Source organism: Adiantum capillus-veneris, chromosome 5, assembly GCF_014529385.1.
Source record: "Adiantum capillus-veneris isolate H3 chromosome 5, ASM1452938v2, whole genome shotgun sequence".
In the NCBI taxonomy this organism is placed as follows: domain Eukaryota; kingdom Viridiplantae; phylum Streptophyta; class Polypodiopsida; order Polypodiales; family Pteridaceae; genus Adiantum; species Adiantum capillus-veneris.
This window is the reverse complement of record NC_140935.1, coordinates 165,879,696-165,895,640: the sequence shown is the minus strand read 5'-3', so window position 1 is coordinate 165,895,640 and position 15,945 is coordinate 165,879,696. Positions and strand designations below refer to the sequence as shown.

Below are 15,945 nucleotides of genomic sequence, written 5' to 3'. Positions count from 1 at the left end.
GGCAATCTTAAATGCCAGAGAAAAAATCATGATCATATCGCCAATAAGACTGGGCAAAATAAATGCCAATGCTCCATAATAAGATAGTCAATGGTGGAGAGACCAGCCTTGGAAGAGAATATCGTGATCTTTAAAATAGCTTCCAACCCCGTGTGTCCTACACTTATGTGGGTAGACACCTTTGTCCCATCTTGAAAGTGAACAATTAAACCTTCAGGAGAGAAACTGTTAATTGATCACGAGGAAAACTCGTCGTTAATGACTCTAGGTAAACATCCTAGCTTCTCATCAGACAAGCCGTTCTTTCCGAGGGTTCCGTCTACTTGTGGAGAAGCAAGTAGGCAGTCAATGCTTGCCTTGTGCAAGTCATGAACACACCCGGTAGCTTCAGATGGGTGTGTGCCCTGCATATCTCGTAAGGTGAAAACTATGACTCGTAGCCAACTACACCAAATCCATCTAGCATGGTGCGATATGTGACAACATGCTTGGTCACACAAGTTTGGATGGACATCCCAATTAGGGAGACGTCAAAGCCATGGTTTGCCTAGGCATGATCCTGACAACTTGGCTCACAACCGAAGTATATGGCAGAGAAATCTTGTAGTAAGTTTACATCTTAAACACCACCAACAGGTAGCCTGCAAACTTACAATCTTTGGAATAAAAAACTGACAGTCTCCATCAGCAAAAACTTACAGTTGCTCAGAGTAAAAACTTACACTGTCTTGAGCAAAAATTTACGCTTTGCAGAAGCAAAAACTTGGCACATACTTTACCAAGGACTTGAGTAGGCAAAATGAATGCCAAAAGAAAACATAAGCGTATCCTCATGCTGTGCATGGAACTCCATCACTGTAGTGGAATTAGGCTTGAAATCAAGCCATTTGAAAACATGAAAACAGAAACTTGCTTGATGCCTCCTCGGCCATCTCAAACAACCGTCATTCTAACACTTACATCGTTATGTAAAGAGAAAGACGTGAATACATACATGGCACCCGTATGCATGGTCATGGACACAAACCATGTTTGAGGAATCATTAAGAATACCATACAAAAAATCTTACATGCAAAATTGATAACATGCATACAAAATTAAAAGTGTATCTTGGCGAGGCTCAGAGCCTTCCTCCCGTCGAAGAAAAATCCACATGTTCGGTGCACGGAGCATGCAAGCTCTCACCACCGGCGGTTAGTGTTACTTGTAGCCTTGCTTGTTTGCGTTTTGGCCGGCTTGAGTGGTTTGTTTACGGCCTTGCCGTCATGCAACCCTTACCGCGTTTGCCATGTAGGCTCGTACAATCTTCCAAGGGCAAGCTTGAGCAATCTCAAGCCCCCAAGAAATAATCGTGAACTTTGCCTTGTAGAAGCCCGGAGCTATCCAGAGCCGTGCATGTCTTAGCTTCGGAGGCTATGTCCTCGCAGGCAACTTTGCTTTGTGAAAACCCGGAGCAATCCAAAGCTTGAACGCAGTAGCATGACTACTATACAAATGTATAGACTTGGCCAATAAAGAGAATCCAATCACATACTATGTAGTAAAAAGAATGCTCTTGAACTCAAGGCTCATAGCCGCTATTAGAGAAGATTCCACTTTGTCATACAAAGAGAACGGCTGGATTGTATCATCGGATACAATTGCATAGGGCCATGCCCTAGAAAAATCACTATTTGTATAGTGCATAAATGTTGTCATCAAAACCAAGAATGGTTTAGACATTTCTCCTATGCAATAGAATTTGCAACCAGAGAGAAATAGTTGGTGGCTCCTAGCCCCTAACCAAGCCATGTCGAATAAATGTTTACTCTGTAAGCAGTTGGTGTATGGCTTCCATTCCATACACACTCACAGCCTCCTGGCCACCGAGAGAAGGACAATATAGCTATATTTGCCATAGTCTTCTCTTTAAAATGTTTGTGCAGCTTTTGCATCACAAGGATTAACATGCAAATCGACCATCTTGGCCATAGGTCTTGCTTGTGGTTAGATTTCTGTAGGTGTCCACATTTCCTTGAAATTATGGACCATAAGTTGCAGAAGATGCACGGGAAAAAAAATTTGTAATAGTGCAAGCTCAGAGCTTACTCTGGCTCATACACACTATACAAATCAATACCATTTGCATAAGCTCTCATAGCTTGTTATGTGAGAAACTCAGAGGTTGATCAAATCAAAAGTTGACTGATAACCTAGTTTCAAGTAACATAAGCCGTGCTTATCAAATCTTGTTTGTGCCTTGCACTAATCTAGGGATGGACAACAATCCCGCATCTCTAGTCATGTATCAAGAAACACCAACATGCCGTGCATGTGATGCTTGTGTAGATATGAAACCATGAGTGGACGACGACCTCGCCAAATCCATAGTATATCTCCAAATAAAGGGACAAAATAAATGCCCATCCTTGTTGATGCTAGAACTTCTTGTCTACACTATACTTGCAGCCTTCTGCAAAGTTTGTGTATACGTAGGGAGCTTCAGTGAAGTTCTGAGACTTCATGAGAGAAACTCCTAACTTATCATCTCAAAGCCCGTGGATAGCCAAGCTTGGCTCATAGCCTAGCTTCACATATTGACAAGCCTTTCTTGTCAAAATATGTATAGGCTTTGCATCTTGCAAGCCACCAAACATGCTCCACATGTGGTGCATGCATTAATGCATGGTACAAGCTATGAATGAGTATGCCATGCATACCGCCCATAGCAAGCATCTACTAAAGCTCAAACATTTTCTTATGCTTTGCATAGACCACAAGATCCTAGCCATGTGTCATGATTGAGTTGACCAAGTATTTGCAAACACAAGGGACTATCCACTTCATGCATCTAGAGGCTTACCCTCATCAAGCATACAAGGTCTGGGCCACTCTATAAGGGCCTTCCTGTCATGCATGCATGGTATAGATCATTGTGCAAAAAAGATATTTCCAATGTAGCATAAACATTGACCAAAGACTATATATGCATGCCGTTTTCTTCTCTCTTGAAAAGAAACATGAAACAAGTACGTGTCATTTTTGCTAGCTTATAGCAAAGCATCATGCAACGAGCATCAAACTAGGAAAGAAATAGAACTTTAGCCGAGTTACCTTGCGAGCCGTGCCAAAGAACCAATAAAAATAGAAATCCGGCTAGAGCCGTGCTCAAAGAACCAACAAAATCAAAATCCCGCTTGAGCCGTGCACTCAAAGTTGTGCGGCTCTGCCACGCTTTGAAATGTTGCCGACTCAAAGCTTAACACCTTGCCAGATTTCTTAAAGTCGTGCGGCCGTGCCTGTTTAACCAGCCTTGCTTGCTTGTACCCTTCGGCCTTGCAGGCATGGAGTTGTGCAGCTGTGCTTAGTTTTCAAGCCGTGCCGGGTCGAATTTGGAGCCGTGCGGCACTGCGTTGCGATGAAATCATACTGGGTCATGGAGCCTTGTGACTTTATGGTTCGGAAGCAGGCGGCCTTGCCGCTTGCGGCTTGTGAAGCTGTGCTCCCAAAGCCCTTGGAGCTTGATTGTGGGCACGACCTCTTAGGTTTAATTGGTTTGTGAAGCCCTAAGGCTTCACCATGTGAAACCAAGCGAAGGCATGGCGGGCTGAGCAGGGTGAGTGCGCTGATGGAAGAGAAGGGCATGGCGAGGGCTACGGGCCTCAGCACAAGGAGCTACAGCAACAAAAAACTCTGAGAACTGCCCTGCAAAGCCATCAAGCCCACCTCTAGCCAATTCTGAGCCGGTCGCCCGCCATCTCCCCTTCGGCCTAAGAGCCGGTACCCGCGGCTCTTCCCCGACAGTTCTGCTCCTCTTCTTCCCCACGGCCTCGACGCCATGCATGCAAAAAAAAAATCATGCTAAACATAGCTTGGCCACGATCTTCACCAAGCTCTGATACCAATGAAAGAACCCCAGGAGCTAGAGACCTGGATCCTCCACCCAACCGCCCGTATTTATAGGCTCTTAGCCCTAGGATCCCCTTTTCACATTGCTAGCTGGCCCGTGGGGCCTGGTTCCGTGACCCCCCTTAGGGTAGGGCCCTGCCCATAGGACCCGTGTCCTGACATAGCCCGACTCGGCACTTAAAGAGAGACAAACCCAAAAGAAACCAAACATTTATAAGCCTAAAACAACCAAGGGGAAAGCACCTTTAATGACAAAAATAGAGCGTAAGGCTAAATACAAAGAGTTGAAAAGGACCTTGAAAGAAATCTGGACAACAAAAATGGAATCAGATAGTGATAAATATGGAGAAATTGATGCTCCATCTCACTATAAAAAATAAAGTTTGCAAGATTGCAGGATTGTTGTCAAGCAATCATTACAACAGTCAACTGAACCGAGGAAACCCTATGAAGGGTCGAAAAATGCAAAACAAATCGACCTAGTAGAGCTTAAAGAAGATCCAAGGCCTACATACATAGCTATGGATATGTCATAAGAAGAAGAAGATATAGAGACGTTTTTGCATGGTCATATAGAGATCTCAAAGGAGTGGATCCTACAATTTTCCAGCATACCATCCCTATGAGATCTGATGCCAAACCAAGTCGACAAAGACCATACACATATAATGAGACATTTGCCAAAAAAATCAAAGAAAAGATAGAAAAACTCAAGGAAGCAAAGTTTATCTATGAGATAGAACACATAGATTGGGTATCACCAATTGTTGTGGTGCCTTAAAAAAATGGAATCGGCAAAGTTTATCTATGAGATAGAACACACAGATTGGGTATCACTCTGCCACTATACGAGATAGCTATTGTCTTATCAAGTGCTAGAACGGGTAGTTGCCAAGGAGGCTTATAGCTTTTTAGATGGATTTTTTTGGGTACAACCAACTGACAATAGATCCCAAGGACCAACATAAAACAACCTTTGCTATAGAATGGGAAATTTTTGCCTATAGAGTCATGCCCTTTGTCTTTATTAATGCACCGGCAACATTCCAAAGGTTGATGAGCCATTCCTTCAAGAAATATCTACAAAATTTCTTAGAACTATACATGGATGACCTCTGTCTGCACTCCACCAAATGAGAAAGTCATTTTGAGCATTTACGATGTGTCTTTGAGAAATGTCGCTTTTATAAGATTTGCATAAACCTAAAAAATGCATTTTTATGGTTAGACAAGGCAAAATTCTTGGACATATTGTGTCTAAAAGTGTCATAGCCATAGACATGGAAAAAGTAGCATTTATTGCTGAGATGGCTAGACCAACAACAGTCATAGGGGTTCAGGAATGTATGGGACATTGTGGTTACTATTGTAGATTTATGTGCATGTATGTTGTGATTGCTAAGGCCATTTATAGCCTTATCACTCATTTTGAATAGGCCAATGAATGTAAAGAGTCATTTCCAAATCTTAAGCAAGCTTTGACGTCAGCAACGATACTGAAATCTCCCGACTCGGACAAAGTATTTCATGTACATGTTGATGCTTCAAGTTTTGCTATAGGCTGTATCTTAGCTCAGATATGAGAGGGGACCATGGATTTTCCTATCTCCTATGCTAGCCGACTATTAAACCTGGCAGAAAATGATTATACAACCACAAAAAGAGAAGGCCTTGGTATGGTCTATTCGGTCAAGAAGATTCGACACTACTTGTTAGCCAACAAGTTTGTTTTTTTTGTAGACCATCAAGCCTTACTCTATTTGGTATATAAGCCCTGCAATACTGGAAGGAAAGTAAGATGGTTCATCATCCTACTTGAATTTGACTTCACAGTGGTGGTTAAAAAAGGGAGTCCTACCATAGCCCGAGCAAGATTTTGCGAGCAAAGCAAAACTCGAGCGAAGATCTATGTTGTGGTATTGGCACCTATCTAGAAAAAATGGCCATGATCATTATGACACTTCTCACCAAAAACTACGTAGGACATATATAGTACTTTTGAAAAAAACAGACAGTTTTCCTTGTATATGAAGCAATATTTCTAAAATAACCATAAACCTTCACAACACCTCACATGAGGATTTTAAATCTTAACCAAATCCATCAATAGAGTACGTAGTATCTGTCCATAATCCAGAATATTAGAACATCTATAGTTGTGGTATTATCACCGCTCGAAAAAATAATAAAAATGGCCATAACCATTATGCCTCCTCTCACGAAAAACAAAGCAAAACAAACATAGTACTTTAAAAAAAAATTGGACATAGTTTCCCTTGTACATGAAGCAATATTTCAAAAATAATCATAAGCCTTCATGGCACCTCACATGAGGATTTTAAACCTTAACCAAATCCATCAAAACAGTACATACTACTTGTCCACAATCCAAAATATTAGAACATCTGTAGTTGTGGTATTATCACTGTTCGAAAAAATAATAAAAATGGCCATAACCATTATATCTCCTCTCATGAAAAACAAAGCAAAACAAACATAGTACTTTTAAAAAAAATTGCACATAGTTTCCCTTGTATATGAAGCACTATTTCAAAAATAACCATAAACCTTCACGGCACCTCACATGAGGATTTTAAATCTTAACCAAATCCATCAAAATAGTACATACTACTTATCCACAATCCAAAATATTAGAACATCAGTATTTGTGGTATTATCACCGCTTGAAAAAATAATAAAAATGGCCATAACCATTATGCCTCCTCTCACGAAAAACAAAGCAAAACAAACATAGTACTTTTAAAAAAAATTGGACATAGTTTCCCTTGTACATGAAGCAATATTTCAAAAATAATCATAAGCCTTCACGGCAGCTCACATGAGGATTTTAAACCTTAACCAAATCCATCAAAACAGTACATACTACTTATCCACAATCCAAAATATTAGAACATCAACTGTTAAAAGTTTCCATCGTGATATAACGAGATACTTATGAACACAACAAGACATGAATTTGAATTTTAACATCCACCAATGTTATAAATCCATTGTTCTTATGATGACTCGCACTCATCATCGATGAATACGTTATGTCTCTGATACCTCTCAGGGATGCAAGAATTGTACCGCGTATATGTTGCCATGGTTCTAGCCATCTGCTCTGCGTAGACCGGCAATGCACTTCCATTTTAAAAAAAAAGATTGTGAAGTTAAACACCAAACAAGTAATATAGGCAGTATCGATGATCAATAAATACCAGCGCTAATACAAAAATAGTGACAAAAAAATGAGAGCAATGTCAATGTCAAAAGTAAGAGGGGCCCTCACTAGTCATCAAAGGGATTGACACGCGATGGCATGTCACTCTCATCATCAATATCTAAAGAGGTGGAAGCCTCCTCTTTGCCCTGCTTTCTAGGGCGAAGCAACGATAACACATATCTTGAAATCAGTGGCTCATCAATGTCGACTGCAACACATGCTCGTCCTGAAGCCAAGCAAGCTACTAGTACAGGAGCTGTGCCACATCCAAGCTCCAAACAAATACCTCATCATCGACAAAGCAGCTCCACAAAACATGCAATGAAAGAATGGCTCCGTTGCAATCCTCCTCGCAATGGCTCACCTGATAATGATCTAGCCTGAGAGAGCTCTAGAAGGTGATGCACCATAAAAGAATCCGAAGAGTGCATACCAAGACGGGAGAAGAAGGCAGCGCTTTCTGATACAAAGCAAGGTGGATGCATACCCACTCTGTGAATCATAAATAGCATAGAGCAATTACACTGCAAAACAAGACACACGATTAGAGCAAACAACAAGACAAAGTGCTGAAATATTGATGTAAAAACAAATGTATCACCTCCACACAACCACCAAAACTCTCCACATAACCATATGCTCCATGATGGAGCACTACAATGCGTCGATGAACCACCATCTCCGAAGCACGAGAAAATCTCTCCACCCAGCCAATGGCCTCTCCTGTTATTTTAACTAAATATCAATGATAAATACCACAAATATTACAATTTTTTTGCATGACTATAAACAAGATAGACCTGCCAAAGAAACCATAATCAATAGCCATCTAGAATCTGCCAATGTCGAGAATGCCAGATGAACACCAGCATGTACATGATCCTCTGTGCAAATGTCCCAACGAGGTGAAGTAGAGGAGCCTAAGAGCGACCCACCAAATGGAAGATCTAAGAAAATCAAATCTGCAGCCCATGAAACTGATTTCGTGTTGCGGGTATACAAGATAGATTCAGAGCGTGCCCGCACGAGATGCTTGTGTACAGGGACCCATGCAAGATTACAGATCCCTGCCCTATAGTCTACAACAATGGCAATGTAGTCCCCAACAATAGCCATGCATCGAGTATCCATAGAACTAGAGAGACAATGAGATGGAGACTCCATAATATAAACAAAAGAGATACTCCTTCGAGCCACGATCGTGCCAGGAGCAACTGAGACATTACAGTGAGGTTTAATAAGCCATGCATCAACCACGTGGAAGGAAAGCATTAAAAAATGTTTTGTAGTTTACCTGGAGGTGGCTCCACCTCCTCGTCAATGATCTGATCCACAACCCTCTCCTTTTCCTTTTGTGAGTTGAACATTGCTAAAATAGATAACTTCAAATCAGAGCACTGTAACTTTTAGATAGGTAAATATGAGCATGATCAAACATACCTGCACGATTCTCTTCTACTATGTCTACTGGAGGAACCTTCATCGCAGCATCCTTCGATATCTCCTCTTGTAGCTCTCTTTCATGTCCAAGAACATGGGCCTTCTCCATATCTATCCACCATGGACAATTATCTATCTCCCAAGGAGTCAATGTGTGCATAGTAGAGGGATACATGCTTGTGTCTTGGATCGCTAGCTGAGTCCACTGTCTAGCCAGAAAGGGCATGGCAGGCAAGCACTCTTGGTAACCAAGAACATGAAGAATCTACAAAGGTCAATTAGGTGACACGAATGTAAGAAACAATAACAACGAATATTATCAATCTAAGTCAGTTAGTGATTCACCTGAAAGCCAAATGTTGTGTTGCCATTCTCAATGTATCCACCTTCTTTAATGCCTGCTAATCGATATCCTTAGTCTTCACTCCAAGAGACACCTCTATTGGAAATAGATAGGGCCTCGCCTCAAATTTAATTTCTTCAAAGTAGAATGCAAGAGTGCAGTCATGCTACAAAGGCACCCCGCCTGGCACATCCAAAAGATCTGACACAATCTGAAATGCCCTCTGAAAAACCCGAGCCAAAAAACCCTCTCTACGAAGCCAGCTACATTCCCAAATAAAAAGAGGAGACGAAGTTAGACTTATATAAAAATGCATGATATATTTAGTACTTTTAATCTTAGCTATACTTACATGCGAAAGACATTATCTCCCTTTTTCAAACCATATGCACTCCTTGTAATCTTGTCTGCTTCCAATAATGAAACCCAATGAATCTTGTTTTGCACAGGGGCGTCTTGAAGTGCTATTAAGTTCAGCTTCTCCAACGTAGCCCAACTATCAAGACCCATTTCAAAGACAAAACTCTTGCTAGCCAATCCGTCCCAAGATTGGGATCAACAATGTTAAGCAAGTGAAAAATTTAATATTGCATATGACAAGTACTTAAGTAACTTTTTGCACCTTTTTCTCAAGAGAATTCCGTGAATTCATGTTATCTACATACCTTTCCAATTCGATCCTGATATTTGTGAGTAATCTCCTCACAAATTCTCTCTTCTTCTTTCTGATGCTCTTCCGCAGACAAGCTTTGTTTGATAAGAGCAACTCGCTTTTCTTTTTCTTTTGTCATTCGAATCTAAAATTAAATATATGTTAACAAGCTTTGAAATCATGCATTTAAATGAGAGTAAAAATCATTTAGTCTGACACATACGTCATAGACCAATCTACCAAGGTACCGTCGCGTAAGTGGATACCAAGGCTCTGTACCTTTGGCATTCTTCTTCCGTACAACGGCAATAAGTTTTTGATCTCTATCTGGCAAACCCTTTAGATACATTTCATGTTCCACTGTACAAACATGTGTCGTATTGAGAATCTCATCACGAAGATGAGTGACAACAAGAGCATGAGTGTTCATGCTGCATTGAAAGACCAAAAAACCATTTGATACTCACATTCAAGTGCTAGCAAAGATAGAAGAAACATCAGCACTTACAAGTTCATTCGTTGTAAACTGCTTAGCAAGGCAATCTCTGGCACCTTAGTGGGATCTATAATGGTGCATAGGACTCGACAGTGTTTCTCCTTTGAAGTGGAGAACTTCTCTTTTATCGCTTCCCTCCAAGCCACGGTGAGATGATTCCCTTCCCAAACATAGAACATGTGATTTGTGAGATCTTGAAACTTTGTTTGTTTTTTTGACTCGGCTTCAAATTCTTCATTGATTTCATTCCAAAGAGGATCCCATGTAGCCTTTATCTCATCTAGAACATTCACAAAGTCAAACTTCAAACAACATTCACAGCACGTGGACATCAATACAAAAATGAAAAGTGTGAACACATACCATTCACAAAACTCTCCTCTCTTTTGCATGTTACCAAAGAGACAATGAATGCTCCTTTCTATGGCATATAACCTTCTTTTGCAAAGGCCGCACTAAGATCATCTCTCAAACCTCTCACTCTCGCATATGGAATCAATCTACATAAAGGAATGGAGGGACAATCGAAGCAACTAAAAATATGTGTGATTTCAAGAATGTCTGCACCTCTATGCATAAAGATATTTTGCTCATCTTCCATCTCAGACGCTGCGGTAACCTCATCCATTATCTCCCATGGAACAATCTATAAACCATTCTCCTCGGGGGCTAAAGTATCATCAACTTCGTGTAGAGAGCTCTGTCCCATTTCCATGGAAAGAACCTCCTCACCTTGTGTCTCAATTTCCTCTATCATGTCGGTAGCTGAGACTGAAGATACTTGATCACTAGCATCTACCTGGCCATAAAGAGAAGCATTGCTACTATTACTCCTTCCCCTTCGTGATCTTCCACGCGGTTTCGGGCTGTTTCAACATCAACAAAAAACATGGAGACAATAATTTTACAAAAGAGTCAAATTATATATGGCACCATATTGAAATAAAACACAATAGAAATCTTTTAAAAAATTGGACAGAGCAACCTTTGTACATAGAGCATTATCTCAAAAAATACTATAGCCCATAATGGCTTCTCACTTGAAAAAATTTGGTCTTTAAAATTCTTTCATAAACATAATTTATGAAGCAACAAATTTAGTACAAATATCATAAGACAATGCATATGTAAATAAAGTAAATGGTTTATATGCGTGTTGGCTATTGTTTTATTTGTCAAAGAGATAGTACTCACGCACATATACTAGTAGTCATCATAGTGTATACACCCTCTTCACATTTGTGAGACAAGTACTAGTTATAGTAAAAGATCAAATATTGTTTCTATGCCAATTAGAGTGTTTCTATGCCATCAAAAAGATGTAATTATTCAAGTGCTTAAATATGCTAACAAGGCCTTGAGAGTGCAAATGATCAATGCCCTAGCATTTGCCAAACATCACAAACCAACGAAGATCCATGACTTTCAAAGCAAAGAATTTTCAAGACCAAAGTTTGCATTGAGCATCATTGAGTACCTTGTAGGTGGACGACCCCTTCGAGCGGAGTTTCGACCAGTCATTGTATTTCGTGTTCTCAATCATACCTCTCAAAGCCCTTTCTAAAGCCGGAAACCGGACCTGCTAAAACCGGAATCGACGGACCTGCTGAGCTTGTCGCTACCTGAACCACCGCGAGCTGGCGCTCGCTCCTACGGCTACTTGAACTAGCCTGCGCTGAACCAGTCTGCGCCTGAATAAACACCTTAACCTGCCTTACCTGCCTGCCTTAACCCGCTGACCCGGACCTGCCTGAACCGACTGAAATCGAAAATGACTGACTGCTGAAACGGCGGAACCGGACCTGTTGAACCTGATTGAAACGGCTGAAGCTGCTGAACCGGCTGAACCGGACCTGCTTGACGTGGCTGAACCGGCTGAAATTGGCAGCAGGCATTTGCTTTGTACCTGCCTGAACTACCGCGCACCGGCGCGCGCTCCTACGGGTAGGTTGGTATGGCTCCTCGCACGCACGCAGAAGGGTATGGCTCCTCGCACGCAGGAGCGCAATAGAGTGAACTCAGAGAATGGGTCGCGTTTCACAGAGGCTCAATCATTAAATTTTTAAAAGATTGTGGCCTAAGTCAAGTTACTTAGAGGGGGAATTTTACTAGATTTTAGGGAAACTTACCAAAATGCCCCTCTACTTTGTGGAAATTCCAAAAATACCCCTCAAATTTCAAAAAATCCCACAGTACCCCCATAATTTGTCATAAATTCTCAAAATGCGCTTCAAATTACTCAAAATTCCTTGGAGATGTAGGCTTTGGAGATGAATTCCTTCATTATTTTTAGGCATAATTGCCTTTTTTTGGGAGGTAATTTGCAAAAAATTACATGCTAAGCACTTAAATTTTTACTCATTGACAAGATTTTATTGAATTTTTTAGATTTTGAACCGGATTTGCTTAACGTTTCGGTGATCATGTTTTATGAATGCAAGCGGTCTGCACCGCTTTTTGGAGAATGACGCCTGAAATAACGACTACCATCTGTAGCTGATGTTATTTTTCAGTTTAGACTTTGCACTCACTTTCATTTGAAACTTAATTAGTAACCTTAACTTCTCTAAGACGATTGCTTCCAATGTCTAGGCACATTACAGTATTTGGACCACAAGTTGGTCAAAAGCTTGTCCTTATTTTTGAAGGCAGCACATATGCACTTTCTGTCTCTTCTATGAAATAGCATTTTGAGTTTACTAATGCGTTTACTTTACATCCACTTACACTAAGTGCAGGATAGGTAAAAATGGAAGTTACTGAGTCTATTAGTGGTGAAGAGGTCTTCCTTATGAATCATGATGTCTGTCAGTTCTTCAAGGTTCGCTTGACAATTCTTGAACATGACAATGGAATTAAGGCTCCTCCAGTAATTATCGATTTAGAATCAGATGCCGAGTCATGTGGCTGCTCTAGCGTACTTGATAGTATACACTCAATGCCTTTGCAGAGCAACTTGTACTTGGCCCTGAAACAAGCTAAAGATATCATTCAAGTTCAAGAGCTTCCTGTGTTTTATGATGGATATGTTGCATTTGAGTTGCCCTCTCTAGGTCACGCTAATGGAATGATTCGGATGGAACAGAGACATGATATCCACATGTGGACTGAATATGTCACATGTAGCAGTGATACCTTTCCAGGGGTCGTTAGGTTCAGTCGATGCTCGGGTCACTTATGTTGTGTCAACATTGATTGTCCATATTACTCGAGGACAGGACTCTACAATGAGGTTCATTGGCGAGGCCGGCTTTCAAAGTCATCTCCAAAAGGCATGCTGACACCTAAATATGGCACCTTGACATGCAATCATTGTTCTGAAATGCCAGAGTGTGTGGCAACCTGTCCTGCAGTTATTTATTATTGTATGCCAAGGGAGAAACAAAAGTGGACCCGTTGTGTGCTGCATCTAGGTGAGCATCAACATCCTTGTGCGGAAGGGAGGTCAAGATTAAATGAGAAAAAAGTAGCATCAGTGCTTCAAGCTCATGTTGCTCAAGAACCATTCACTACAGCCAAACAGCTCGAGCGCATGACTGCTCAGGATATGATAATGGGAAAGCTTGTAATGGAAAATGCAGACAACACCGAATATATTGAAGATTGTGAGTTTGTTGAATTTCTGGACACAATCACACCTTTGTCAAGTAGACGAAGGATTGAATGAAGCTTGGAATGCGCCAAAAGATAAAAAAATATAAGTGCAAAAGTCTTAGAAGAAGTGCTTGACTTGAAGAGTAAGAGTAGGTATCCATATATACATGATGTTCTCTTCCCTGGTCAACTTGGAAATGCCCAGCAATCACATGTGTTCAAGATGTCAATAATTGGGCCAAGAAGTGGAGTTGATCTAGTTAATCGAATGCGTCCGGGTGGAAATCTTGAGCAGATGTGGATACACTTTGATCATGTTCATCGTGTGCAAGGATGGCCCACAATGTCTGCACATGTTTATGATCCGTTTGTTCGTGAACTTATGACAATCGCAACATGTGAGTTTACTGTGGAGAATAAGTTTGCACAGATAGAGTTTTGGAAGAAGCTCAATAAGGTGGTTCAAGATCAAGGATTTGATAAGCCTGAGTTCAGAGGTTTCATGTCTGATGAGGCTAATGCAAATTGGATAGCAATCAGAACAATTTACTTTGGGGGTCCCAACAAGGTTGTACCATCTAAGGAAAGGTCTTGCGTGTTTCATTGGGAGCAATCCATGATCTGACATACTACTAAGTGTATCAAACCTTCCTCACAAGAGGAACACAAAAATAAATGCCGAAAATGGCAAAATGCACCATCAGAGAATCAAGCAGATATTTGCAAAGGAGAGCTTCGTCGCTTTTGGAGAGTAGGGCATGCTATTGATGGTGAAGTTTCATGCTTGGAGACATGTTTGGCTTGGTGGGATATCAGAGTTTCACATTGGGGAGGAAGATTTGTTATGCAAGATGAGTCTGGCATTTTTGTGCCAAACACTAATTTGTCTAAGAGTAAACATGCTAGTATGAGGGCATGCTTTGGTTTCAAAGAGAAAATTAGTTTATATGAAGACGCAGGGGAAGATATGGCAATGGCTGTACTACAAAGTGTTAAGTACAATGCATACCTTAAAGGTGCAAAGACATGTAGTGGTCCCGGAATACAAGACCTTGCGCAAATATTTTTACATCATTCATCCACTGCCTCTGCTGCAACGAAGTTGGTCAATCTTACACACTGCTCAATGGATGAAATGGGTTTGCAAAGTCCAGAGATGAATAGGTCAAATATAAGGGAGAAGAGTGTAAAGAAAAAGAGACCAATCTTTGTGGATGTTGGTGTTGTGCTAGAGGATGATAGCCACAGGCCCGAGTATGTCACAGTCACTGAACCCATTGGTAGAACAAAGTATGCACGTGCACATGGGGAAACAAAGTATTGGCCTGAGGTGACTGTTGCAAAAACGGTATGGGCAATTAGGAGAACTGAACCTGGACGTAAAATGACATGTTTTGGAATTTTGCAAGATCAAACAGATAGATGTGGACGATTCATTAATCAAGGCTCGCCTAATATTAATTCTGGGGTAGGTGCACCGTGCTTTTGGGGTCGAAGAAAATATCCCTCATCAGGATCAAAGCCTGGGGGGATTGTTGAGGATTATGTATGGTTCTGCAATGCTAGTAATATGCACATATGGAAGATTCATGACATGGTGGTGGGGCCACTCGGACCTGCACCAGGGGTTTGGAGGGTCGCAGAGGGTACAAATCTACTACCACATGAGGCAGAACAACTCCAAGTAAATGGATTTGTACTTCAACAACAACATGGGGTAGAATGTGTAGCTTTGAATGGGGGCATTCGAGCAGCAAATAGAGTTACAAGTGCCTTTCGGCCCAAATACAGGGATGGCAAGGTTATTAAATGGCGCTCAAAGTTGAAAAAAGAATTTCATACCAGAATTGATATTGGAAAATGCATGGCAGCAACATTAGTTAAAGAGGTTATTGTTGTGTGCAATGAAACACATGTTTTCTACATTAGCACAGAGGGGTCAAGGGCAAAGGGAGTTTCATACTCTGTGACATTGTCTGATTTTCCAAGATGTACATGTGAGGACTTCCAAAAGAGAGAGTCCAAGAGGTTGACATATGTGCCATGCAAGCATATTTACTATGTGTTTCTCCAAATTTTGGGTTTGGACTCTCATGCCCATGAGTTCATGCACTTCTATTAATAGTTTCTTGTAAATTTCATATGTTTTTGTAAAAAAATGAACACTATTTTGTTTTAAACAATGTAAGATGCAACGGGTTTGCTACATAATCTTATTGAAGATTGGGGTTATGTTCTTCATTCAATTTCTTTTGTCAGTTTTTTGGTGGCTAGGTTAGTTCAAGTGCCTCTCTTAAATTTTCCA

At 40.9% G+C, this 15,945-nt stretch overlaps 1 pseudogene; it reads right to left on the bottom strand.

The window, feature by feature from the left end:
* Positions 1–7,180: 7,180 nt before the first annotated feature.
* LOC147458502 (uncharacterized) lies at positions 7,181–12,644 on the bottom strand (annotated as a pseudogene).
* Between the last annotated feature and the right edge of the window lie 3,301 nt (positions 12,645–15,945).